The sequence below is a fragment of the Portunus trituberculatus genome, chromosome 12 (assembly GCF_017591435.1).
Source record: "Portunus trituberculatus isolate SZX2019 chromosome 12, ASM1759143v1, whole genome shotgun sequence".
NCBI lineage: Eukaryota > Metazoa > Arthropoda > Malacostraca > Decapoda > Portunidae > Portunus > Portunus trituberculatus.
The window spans coordinates 5885539-5898038 of record NC_059266.1 but is presented as its reverse complement, the minus strand read 5'-3'; the positions used below and the strand labels follow the sequence as shown (position 1 = coordinate 5898038).

The 12500-nt window shown below is 41.5% G+C and overlaps 1 long non-coding RNA gene across 2 annotated transcripts in view; it reads right to left on the bottom strand.

Annotated features, from left to right (window-relative positions):
- Positions 1–4213: 4213 nt before the first annotated feature.
- The window catches only part of LOC123502535, a 95956-nt gene continuing 87669 nt past the window's right edge, over positions 4214–12500 (bottom strand). Inside the window, exons 1-2 of one of the 2 annotated variants that reach the window (XR_006674154.1) lie at positions 11638–12500; positions 4214–6420 (exon numbers count right to left, since the gene is read on the bottom strand). The exon at positions 11638–12500 is cut by the window's right edge and continues 535 nt beyond it. This is a non-coding gene — a long non-coding RNA (uncharacterized LOC123502535). The remainder of the gene's footprint in view (positions 6421–11637) is intronic. The other variant, XR_006674155.1, reaches the window with a different exon arrangement.

The following is a 12500-nucleotide window of genomic DNA, read 5'->3' as shown; positions in this document are numbered from 1 at the left end:
ACACACACACACACACAATTAAAGATAGTGATAAACAAGAAGAGGTAAACAAGGAAGGAAAGGAAAGGAAGGAAGGAAGGAAGGAAGGAAGGAAGGAAGGAAGGAAGGAAGGAAGGAAGGAAAGACTTGAGGAAATATTGGAAAGAGGATGTAAGGAAAAATAAAAGAGGAAAATTTCTGAGGACAATTTTAAGAAGATTTGAGTATAATCAGAAAAAAAATATCTTGGAATGTGGTTTATTCTCTCTCTCTCTCTCTCTCTCTCTCTCTCTCTCTCTCTCTCTCTCTCTCTCTCTCTCTCTCTCTCTCTCTGGTAAAGAAAAAAAACAAGAGATAGATTGCATGATTAAAAAAAGAAGAGGCATCCTAATTTTCTCTCTCTCTCTCTCTCTCTCTCTCTCTCTCTCTCTCTCTCTCTCTCGCCTGTGCCTGCGTGCGTTTGTGTGTGCGTGCGTGCCTGCGTGGCTGCCTGTATATATATTAAAAAGGAACACAGCGCGGGGTGAAGCGAGCCGTGTTCCGATCGCTTCCCCTCAGGCTTCGCTCGTCGCGTTCCGATTGAGAGGAAAATTTGCTGAATATTCAGTTATAATATGCAGATGTCCATTCATTCTTCCAGACCACGCCGAATTGTAGATCAGGGGAAGCTGGAGGCAGATTGCGCCGCGTGAAAGTGTCCCGCGACGCACCAACGACTGGGACACGGCGCCGCTCTGCTCTGCTTGGCTCTCCTCTCCTCTGATGGCACTATCTGGCACTATGGGGGATGGGAAGGGTGTGATAGGGTATGGGGGTTAGATTAGATTAGGTTAGGTTTGTCTGGTCTCCTCACTGTGGCACTAAGGGGGGAAGGGAAGGGTGTGGAGTGATGGTCTGGTGGCACTGTGGCACTAAGGAGGGAGGAGGGGGTGATGGGTGGGAGTGATGGGATATGAGACGTTAGGCTAGGTTAGGTTAGGTTAGTGATGGGGTATGGGCGGTAGGTGTGGTAGCTAAGGAAGGAAGGAAAGAAGGAAAGAAAGGAAGAAAGGAAGGAAGGACTTAAGGAAATATTGGAAAGAGGATATAAGGAAGAATAAAAGAGGAAAATAGTATGTGGATGTGCCTCTTTTGACACTGGCACTGAGGCGGGTAAGAAGGGAAAGGGTGTGGGAGGGATAGGGTATGGGGGGCTTGGGTTAGGTTGGTGATCGGGGTGGGAGGTCTGGTTAGGTTAGGTTAGGTTAGGGTAGATTTGTGATAGGGGGGGTTGGGGTGAAGTTAGTGTTGTGATGGGGTATGGGGGGTGGGGTGAAGTTTTGTGATGGGGTATGGGGATGGGGTGAAGTTAGTGTTGTGATGGGTTATGGGGTGTGGGGTTGAGTGTGTGGATGTGCTTGTTTTGGTGGCCCCACCTGGCACTGGGGATGGAGGGATAGGGGGGAAAGTGATGGGGTACGAGGGTGGATAGTGGTAAATAAGTGGATGGTGGTAACTTGGTAACTGGTGTGTGGATGTGGATGTGGCACTAACTGGGAGGTGAGTGGCACTTTGATGGGTGATGCGTGTGGGTATAGGTGGTAAATAGTGGGCAGTGTTGTGTGGATTGGTGTGTGGATGGGTGGATGTACTTAATTGGATGGTACTGGGTGGATGTGGATGTACTGGAAACTATATATATGACTATTAATGCCCAGGAAATGATAGCTTCTCGTTCCTGTGGTGGTGGTGGTGGTGCTGGTGGGCTGGCCAGTGTGTGGGGCGCCTTGCTACCAGAGTACTGTCCCCTGGTGTTCCCTGCCGCCTCTGTATCGTAGGGGGCGAGGCAGGGGCACTGGAAAGCCTGTGCTCTGTGTGTGTCTTAGCGCCATGTTCAGAAACGCTTCCCTCTCTCACTGCGACCATTTTCAAAGACCACAGAGATGATTTGCCGAGTTCTAAAGAGTATTTGTCCTGTTGGTAATGCAGGAATCTTATTAACATGTCACTAGAATCACAGAAACACTCTTAAAAACTCGTTGTCACTTCAACTAGAGCTTGTTAACATGTCAGTAGAATTACAAAAACATCCTTAATAAAAACCCGTGTCACTTCAACTAGAGCTCTATGATAATGCAGGAAACTTGTTAACATGTCACTAGAATCACAGAAACACCCTTAAAAACCCGTGTCACTTCAACTCGAGCGCTTTGATAATAGTGAAGGTGCGGCGAGGAAGTGTGTCAGAATAGGAGCCATCAAGTGAGTGAGACGGGGCGTGTCGTGTCATCCTCCATTCAACAGTGACGGAATTAATTAGTTTTGTGTAAAGAATTTTTATTTAGTGATTTTTTTTTCTTGTCATTGTTATTATTATTATTATTATTATTATTATTATTATTGTACCGTAGAATGTTTTTGAAGTAATTTGTTTCTTTTGTCATTAAGCTTTTCACCACCACCACCACCACCACCACCACCACTATCGTATTCTCAAACACTTCTGCTTCACCTCCACTATTTCAAAGACTTTATCTAAATTTACAAGAATTTTGAAGGTGTTTTTACGGTTGTAGAGGCAGATCGACAAAATTTCTACATTAATAACAGGAGAAACACTCTTGAAAACCCCGCTAATCATCCCTTTAGTCTTGGAAAATAGTCATGGTGAGAGAGAGAGAGAGAGAGAGAGAGAGAGAGAGAGAGAGAGAGAGAGAGAGAGAGAGCAAAGCGTTTCTGAATTCGGACCTTTGGAGGGGGCAAAGATCAATTATTAATTTTATTTATTTTTCATGTAATCTCTGTTTCTTATGTACCACCACCGCCACCGCCACCGCCGCCACCACCGCCACCGCCGCCACCACCGCCGGCGCTGTGGCTGAGGTGGGCGGTTTGGGATTAAATTGTCTGATTTGTAAATTGTGTTACGGCGACAGCGTTGTGGGTAACGTTATAACAGGGGCGTCTTGCTCTCTCTCTCTCTCTCTCTCTCTCTCTCTCTCTCTCTCTCTCTCTCTCTCTCTCTCTCTCTCTCTCACTTTTTATTCACAGCATCCATTATTTCTTTTCTCTTCCCTTCGACTTTTCTCCCCTCTCGTTTTATTTCCTTTTTTATTCCTCTTATGGTATTTGTTTCCCCTTCCGATTTGTTTCCCTTTATTAGTCATCTCTGTTTTTTCCCGCTCACTGTTTCCTGGTGTTGAGGTTTTCCTGAGTCTGTCTGCTAAACTGGCAACATTATTACAATATTTAATTCAGTTTTTTTTCTCTTAATGGACTCTCTCTCTCTCAAGGACGCTACTTTTTTTTTGTGTTATTTTTTATTTCTTTTTATTTATTTATCGTTAAATATTATTTTCTAGTGTATTTTTTTTTTGATTTGGTAAAAAGAAATCTTGACGTTATTTTTTTTCTTCTTTCTTTTCTTTTTTTTTTTTTGTTTACTCGTTAATTCTTAATATCCTACTTGAATCGTAAATTTTGGATCCTAGAAATGAAAGAAATAATCAAAATCTTTATCTGGTTTTAGATATATATTACTTAAAAAGAAGCATTTTCATATATTTAACTCCTTCAGTACTGAACGCATTTTTACCATGATTTTTGAGTACGATTAGACCATTTTATTGACACTACGAAGGGTCTATGGAGGTCAGAAGATTAACCCCTTCAGTACTGGGTCACATTTTTAACTTTGCGATTTGTGTACGATTAGATCATTTTATTGACATTAGGAAGCGTCTATGGAGGTCAGAAGATTAACCCCTTCAGTACTGGGACACATTTTTACCTTGAGATTTGTGTACGATTAGAACATTTTATTGACATTAGGAAGCGTCTATGGAGGTCAGAAGATTAATCCCTTCAGTACTGGGTCACATTTTTAACTTTGCGATTTGTGTACGATTAGACCATTTTATTGACGCTACGAAAGGTCTATGGAGGTCTAAAGATTAATCCCTTCAGTACTGGGACACATTTTTAACTTTGCGATTTGTATACGATTAGACCATTTTATTGACACTACGAAGGGTCTATGGTGGTCAAAAGATTAAGGGCCAGAGTCTTCACTGTTCTAATCCCAACGTGTGTTTCTGAAGCTGTACCAAAGCACCAAATAGTCACCAGAATGAATATGAAAATGCGGTACGGTACTGAAGAGATTGAGATTGTTTTGGTGTTGGTTCTAAGTAGTGGTATGTAGATAATTGTTTTTTTTTACTTGCGACTTTAGAACAATTAAAAAAAAACAATCGATGAATATACTTTTTATTTTTTCATTTTACTTGCGACTTTAGGACAATTAAGAAAAGATAGTCAAAAAATATACTTTGTTTTTTCCCTTGTGATTTTAGGACAGATAAAGAAAAGACAATCAATAAATATACACTTGTTTTTTTTTATCAATATTTCTTCAGATTTTCATGATTCAGTCCGTAATCGAGGAAAAATTTTAATGACATGATTTTTTTTAATATTTTTTTATACATATTCTGGCCTTAAAAGCGACGCACACCTGTATTGAAAGGTCCCACAGCTTACCTTTATATAATTGTTACCTGTAATTTGTCTTTGTTTAGTTGTGTTTTTCTTTTTTTTTTTCTATTCGCATTTAAAATTTCGGAAATGAGTCTTTTATTCATTTATTTACTGATTGTTGAAGTGATAAGGGACACATTTAATCTACTTTTTATTTTCTTCTTCTTGCCTTTTAAACTTAGAAATCAGTCTTTTTTTTTATCTTATCTGTTCTTCATTGTATTTATTTGCTGATTATTTTTTTTAAGTAGTTTCGTTGTTCCAAGTTCAGTTTCGTTGTATTTTTTTCCCTTCGTGTTTTAAACTTGAAATCAGTCTTCCATTCGCCTGTTTGTTATTCATCGTCATTCACTGTTTGATGATTGTTAAAGTGATGAGCAGCAAAATTAATCCACTTTTTTTTTTTTTTTTCTTTCGCATTTTTAAACTTTTGAAATCAGTTTTTTTAATTCATTCATTTGTTGTTCATCGTCTTTCACTATTTGCTGAGTTTTAAAGCGTAGTTTCATTGTTCAAAGTTGTTTCGTTGTAATTTTTCCTTCTCGCCTTTAATTTAAACTTAGAAAAATCAGTCTTTTATTCACTGTTCTGTCATTCACCGTCATTCACTATTTCATGATTGTTGAACTGATAAGCAAAATCAATCCATTAATTTTTTTTCTCGCGGTTTAAACTTTGGAAATCATTTTTTTTATTCACCTTATTCACTTCACTTCACTATTTTTTTTTTTTTTTTTTTTTTTTCAAGTGGTAGTTTCATTGTTTTCAAGTTGAGTTTCGTTGTATTTTTTTCCCTTCTCGCCTTTTAAACTTAGAAAATTAATCTTTTTATTCGCCTATAAAATTCATCGTTATTCACCATTTGATTTTTAAAGTGACAAGGGACAATATTAATTCACTGCTTTTTTTTTCTTCAAGTCAGTCTTTCATTCACTGTTTTGTCATTCATCGTCATTCACTATCTGCTGGTTTTTTTTTTTTTTTTTTTTTTAAGTGGTCGTTTCATTGGCTTGAAGTTGAGTTTCGTTGTTTGATGATTGTTAAATTGATGGGACAAAATCACTCCACTATTTTTTTTTTTCCCTTCTCGCTTTTCAAACTTAGGAAATCAATCTTTTTATTTACCTATCTGTCATTCATCGTCATTCACTATTTCATTTTTAAAGTGGCAAGGGACAACATTAATTCACTGCGTTATCGTCATTACTATTTCTTATTGTTAGTTTCATCTATATATTTCTTGTCAATGGAATCGATCACATTTTTTATTTTACGCCTCTGATAATTCTAATTTTCCTTAATCTCTCAATTCAATTCGCTTCACTTCACGTAACTGCTTCACTGTTTCACGTAACTGCTTCACTGTTTCACGTAACTGCTTCACTGCTTCACGTAACTGCTGCTCTGTTTTGCCTACTGCTTCATGTAACTACTTCACTAATTCACGAAGCTGCTTCACTGCTTCACGTATTTGCTTCACTGTTTAACGTAGCTGTTTCACGAACTGCTTCACTGATTCACGTAACTGCTTCACTGTTTCACATACTGCTTCACTAACATACGCAACAAAATCCCAAAATGAAGTTGACAAAATATAATGAACTTCTATTTTCAACATAAAACTTTTTCATAATTTTCCTGCATTTTCGCTGTCATTCGTATTCGATCACTGGTTCATTCACTGCTTCACTGCTTCGTTCATTGCTTCACTCGGTTGCCTCGCTAAATTTATACGTATAATTTTTTCCATTTCCTTTTTCATCTTTTCATTATCAGAGTCATTTTCGATCACCGGATCACTGTTTGCTTCATTCACTGCTTCACTGTTCCGTCCTGTGGTTCGGTTGGCGCTTCACATTCAGTCCAGTGAAGCCTATTGTCGATGCATCATTCTTGCTTTTGAAACAGTGAAGCCTCGTAGATCTGAAGAATAAAAAAAAGTGAAATTAATGAATGTAAATACTGAGAGAGAGAGAGAGAGAGAGAGAGAGAGAGAGAGAGAGAGAGAGAGAGAGAGAAAAAAATAACGAAATCCATGAACGAGAAATGAAAATTGGAAAAATCAGGGAAAAAGAAAGAGAAATTGAGAAAAAAGAAAGAAAAGGGGAAAGAACATGGAAGGAAAAGAGGGGAAATTCATTTTTTAATTAAACAGCTGATTCTGAGGCGCCCAACAGCCCTCTCGCGGCGGCTGTTTACATATAATTACTCCCTTGCCCTCTGCTTGTCGCCCCTCCCCTCCCCCTCCTCTCCTTTCCCCTCTCCCTCTCCCTTCTCCCCTCACACACTGGCTGCAAGGAAGGGACGGGGAGAGGGAAGGAAGAGGGAAAAGAGGAAGAGGAGAGGGCAAGAAGTACTGTAATAGGTCTACGTGGAAATGTTGTGTGTGTGTGTGTGTGTGTGTGTGTGTGTGTGTGTGTCGAAGGATGCTGAAAATTAAGAATATGTTGAGATAGTAGTAGTAGTAGTAGTAGTAGTAGTAGTAGTAGTAGTAGTAGTAGTAGTGGTAGTTGTTGTTGTTGTTGTTGTTGTTGTTGTTGTTGTTATTGTTGTTGTATTAATAATGGTAATGAGTAATGATGATAGATTGTTAGTAATAATGATGATAACAACAACAACAACAACAACAACAACAACAATCCCATACAATGAAAGAAAATGTATAGATTGAAATAAATGTAATGTATGTTTGTATGTAAGCCTGTATACTGCACACACACACACACACACACACACACACACACACACACACACACACACACACACACACACACACACACACACACACACACACATTTCATAATATCAACAAATAACACTGGATATGAAAATCTAACGTACCATTTCATAATTGTTCGCCCCGACATGTTTTTTTTTTTGACTGAACAAGAGAGAGGGGAAGGGGGGAGTGAGGGGAAAGGGGGGGATAGTGAGGGGAATGAGGGGAAAAGGGGAAGGGGGGGCGTGATTTAATATTTCTTTTTCGTAATGATCAGTTTTAAGGGGAGGGAGAGAGAGAGAGAGAGAGAGAGAGGGGGAAGGGGAGAAGCGATAACCACCTCCTTTTCCCCGTCCTCTTCCCCTCACCCTCTTCCTCCTCTTCCCTCTCCATATCTTCTCCCCATCCTCTTCCTCATCCTTTTCCCCCTCTCCTCTTCCCCTCTTCTCTTTCCCTCCTCTTTCCCTCATCCTCTTTCCTCCTCTCCTCTTCCCCTCTCCCTCCTTTTCCCCTCATCCCTTTCCCCTCCTCCTCTTCCCCCTTTCCCTCCTCCTCTTCCCCTCTCCTCTTCCCGTCCCCTTTCGCCCATCCTCCTCCTCCTCCTCCTCCTCCTCCTCCTCCTCCTCCTCCTCCTCCCGTTTTCTGTTTGTAGTTTGTTTATGTGTTTGTTTATTTATTCATTTACTTGTTTGGCTGGCGGGGCGAGGGATTAATGAACCACGTGTTTGTTTAATTATTCACTTCTGCATTCATTCATTCATTCATTTATTTATTTACTGGTCGGCCCGTGTGTGTGTGTGTGTGTGTGTGTGTGTGTGTGTGTGTGTGTGTGTGTGTGTGTGTGTGTGTGTGTGTTTTGTAGGTTATTAATGGTATTTGTTTGGTGTATTTCTTTTTGTTTTGGTGTTGTCTCTCTCTCTCTCTCTCTCTCTCTCTCTCTCTCTCTCTCTCTCTCTCTCTCTCTCTCTCTCTCTCTCTCTCTCTCTCTCTCTCTTTCTCTTGTCATTTTCTTCGTTTCTTTCATTATCTCTCTCTCTCTCTCTCTCTCTCTCTCTCTCTCTCTCTCTCTCTCTCTCTCTCTCTCTCTCTCTCTCTCTCTCTCTCTCTCTCTCTCTCTCGCGCTGCAGTTTCATCATATTTTCAAACAACACAAAACAATTATATTCAGTGTCCACCAACAGCATGATATAACGTGTGTGTGTGTGTGTGTGTGTGTGTGTGTGTGTGTGTGTGTGTGTGTGTGTGTGTGTGTGTGTGTGTGTGTGTGTCGTAGCTTTATTCGTTTGTATGTGAATCTTCATCAAGTGAGGGTGGGGACACACACACACACACACACACACACACCACGCACACGCAGATAACCGCATTAAACACTAGTTATTAATTTTTGACCCTCGCGGTGTTTGTCTGTCTGATATTAATTAAACACACACACACACACACACACACACACACACACACACACACACACACACACACACACACACACACACACACACACACACACATTACTTCGCTCCATTTCTCGTGTATTTTGTTAACGTTTTCGGGACACTAATTCATATACTCTCTCTCTCTCTCTCTCTCTCTCTCTCTCTCTCTCTCTCTCTCTCTCTCTCTCTCGTGTTTTATCAGGGTTAAAATTCATAATAGTTGTCCAAACGTGGTGTATATATTTATTTTTTTACTTGTGTGTGTGTGTGTGTGTGTGTGTGTGTGTGTGTGTGTGTGTGTGTGTGTGTGTGTGTGTGTGTGTGTGTAGCGATTTGTTTTATTAATTTTGAGCTCGTGTATTGCTTTTACTGTGTGTGTATTTGTGTATTTTTTTGTAATTGTATTGTGTATTATTATTATTATTATTATTATTATTATTATTATTATTATTATTATTATTATTATTTTTGTTTTATGGAGAAGAGGAATAAGAGGGAGAAAGAAAAGGAATGTGAGAGAAAAAAGAAGGTGAAACAGGGAATTAAATAGAAAAGAAGAAAAGAAAATAGGAAAATAGATAACGAGAAAACATAAAATGGAAAAATTAATAAAGAATAAATAAAAAAAACGGGTAAAGAGGAAAAATGGAGAAATGAAATAAAAAGAAAATGGGAAAGTAGAAAAACATGAACAAGTGTACTTTTACTTTACAAACTTCTTCCTAACACACCTGTACCACACACCTGTACCACACACCTGTACCTGACCCACATACCTCTACCACACACCTGTCCCACACCTGTCCCACACCTCCATCTCCATACCTGTCTCTATATACCTGTCATTATATATCTATCCACTTCCATACCTGTTCCACACCTGTCCACTTTCATACCTGTCCACCTTCACACCTATCTATCCACACCTGTCTCTCCACTCACCTATCCACCAGCTCTTTCGTTTACCTGTCTAAATATCTGTTCCCTACACACACACACACACACACACACACACACACACACACACACACACACACACACACACACACACACACACACACACACCTGTCCTATTTACCTCTATATCTCATTGACGTGTGTTCGTGTGTGTGTGTGTGTGTGTGTGTGTGTGTGTGTGTGTTATATTGGCTCAGTATGTCGGTCATAATATATTTGTGATTTATATTCTCGCCTCTGTTTTTAATTACCGACACCACTACCACCACCACCACCTCCTCCACACTACTACTACTACTACTACTACTACTACTACTACTACTACTACTACTGCCGTTAATTATATTGAAAAAAAAAACATGTGCCAGTAGTAGTAGTAGTAGTAGTAGTAGTAGTAGTAGTAGTAGTAGTAGTAGTAGTAGTAGTAGTAGTAGCTAACCTAAATAACTAAAAGCAAACACGCAACCACATTGAAAAAAAAAAAAATAAACACACACACACACACACACACACACACACACACACACACACACACACACCTGTAATCGCCGCGACAGGGTAATACAGACTAGCGGGGAATGGCGGCGGTGGCGGGGAATGGCGGGGAATGGCGGTGGTGTTAGAATCCTTGCGGAGCCTCACTTACCGCGCCCCCAATCAGTTGAAGTGGGGATTGGGGATTAGTTGGGGAATGGTGGGTGGAATGGTGAAAAGTAATGGGAAGGAATGGTGAATGGTGATTGGAGAGGTGTAGGTAATGGGTTTGAATGGTGAGCGTGATATTGTAATGGTTTTGTTGTTGTTATTATCGTTACTATTATTTTTTTTTCTCTGTGTATTTTTTTTATTATTGTTGTTGTTATTATTATTATTATTATTATTATTATTATTATTATTATTATTATTATTGTTTTCATCATTAGATTTTTTATCATTACTACTACTACTACTACTACTACTACTACTACTACTACTACTACTACTACTACTACTACTACTACTGATGATAATAATAATAATAGTAATAATAGTAATGATAATATTAATCTCCACCACCACCACTACCACAACAACAATAACAATAACAACAACAAAAACAACAATTTCACCATCATGTGTGTATGGTGTACTGTACGTATGTGTGCGTGTGCGTGTTCGTGTGTGTGTGTGTGTGTGTGTGTGTGTGTGTGTGTGTGTGTGTGTGTGTGTGTGTGTGTGTGTGTGTCTGTCTGTCTGTGTCTGTGTCTGTGTGTGTGTGCGTGTGTATGTGTGTGTCTGTCTGTGTGTGTGTGCGTGTGTATGTGTGCCCGCGCGCCTACACCTGAGGAAACGGGCAATGAGATGAGACACAGGTGCACTGATCACGCCTTAATGAGCCGCAACACCTGTCAGGGGCTTAATTAGCGCCAAGGTGATCCCAGGGGCGCTGTCACGCTCCCCCAGGTGAGGACGGCCCGGGGGAGGCATTACCTGGCGTGATTAGTGGCGGGGACCGGGGTCTGATTGGGGCTGATTGGGGCTGGCTGGCAGGGAATGAGATCTACTGGGTCGTTTTGAGCGTGATTTTTTTTTTTTTTTTTGTGGTGGTGGTTGTAGTAGTAGTGGTAGTATTTGTTTTAGTTGTAGTTGTTTTAGTAGTATAGTATTTGTAGATTTATTTCGTCATTATTACATTTTGCTACTACTACTACTACTACTATTTCAATTTCTGCTAATTGTGTTAATAATGATAATGATAATAATAATAATAATAATAATGATAATAACGACAACTGTGTGTGTGTGTGTGTGTGTGTGTGTGTGTGTGTGTGTGTGTGTGTGTGTGTGTGTGTGTGTGTGTGTGTGTGTGTGTGTGTGTGTGTGTGTGTTCGGGCATCCGTGTTTGTGCATGTCTGTCCATGATTTCTCTTCCCCTCCCTCCACTCAAGCTTTCTCTCTCTCTCTCTCTCTCTCTCTCTCTCTCTCTCTCTCTCTCTCTCTCTCTCTCTTAAAACATTATTTCAAATACGAAGCAAGAATTTGTTTACTTACGTTCATAACACCACCGCTTTGTGTGTGCGTGTGTGTGTGTGTGTGTGTGTGCTGGGGTACGGACTGTAGAGGACTGGTGGAGGGGCAGGGGGTTGGGGGCGGAGGGGGGAGAAGGGGCGCCGTCTTGTCGTAGTGTTTGTGTGGCGCCCTTCACTGCCATCTGCACCGCGCCTCACCTGACACACACAGGCGCCCCACGCGACACACTACGGTACACAGGACACACGCGGTACGCACACACGCACACGCACACCCATGCACATGTTGCACTGAAGAATGGCACGGCGTTCACAATTTGGCGGCGGCTGTGGCGGCGGCGGCGGCGAAGATGGTGATTGTGGTGACTAGAGATATATTTTTGCCAACTTTTGTTTATTTCGGGCACTGCAGCTCCGGATCCGAACAGGCGTGGCACAAGTACGGTTAGTCCGGATCCGAGTAGCTTTGTGTTGCGTGGCGTGGCGGCAGGGATGACGGCGGCAGCGGCGGCGGCATCACAGACGGCGGCGCAGCGGAGACTCTAGCGGCAGTGCGTGGTGGGGCGGTTAGCGGAGACCTTCACGGCGAGGATTTCCAGCGGCTGTCTCCTTCGCCGCCGCCGCCGCCGCCGCCGCCTACGGGAGGGCGCGGCGACCTGAGCAGGCCCCGGGAGGAGACTGGCCGCGGTCGCCTCCACACAGTATACGCGACGCCCTCCGTTCCATATTCACCGCCGCGTCCATTGAATATGCACCTTCACGACCCTCTGTCTTCGATATTCCAGGGGACGTCATCATTTACATTCCGGGGTCATCACGCCCTCCTCCCTCTTCCCTTCCTCCCTCCCCATCCCCGCGGACCCCTCCCTCCTTCTCCTTCACTTC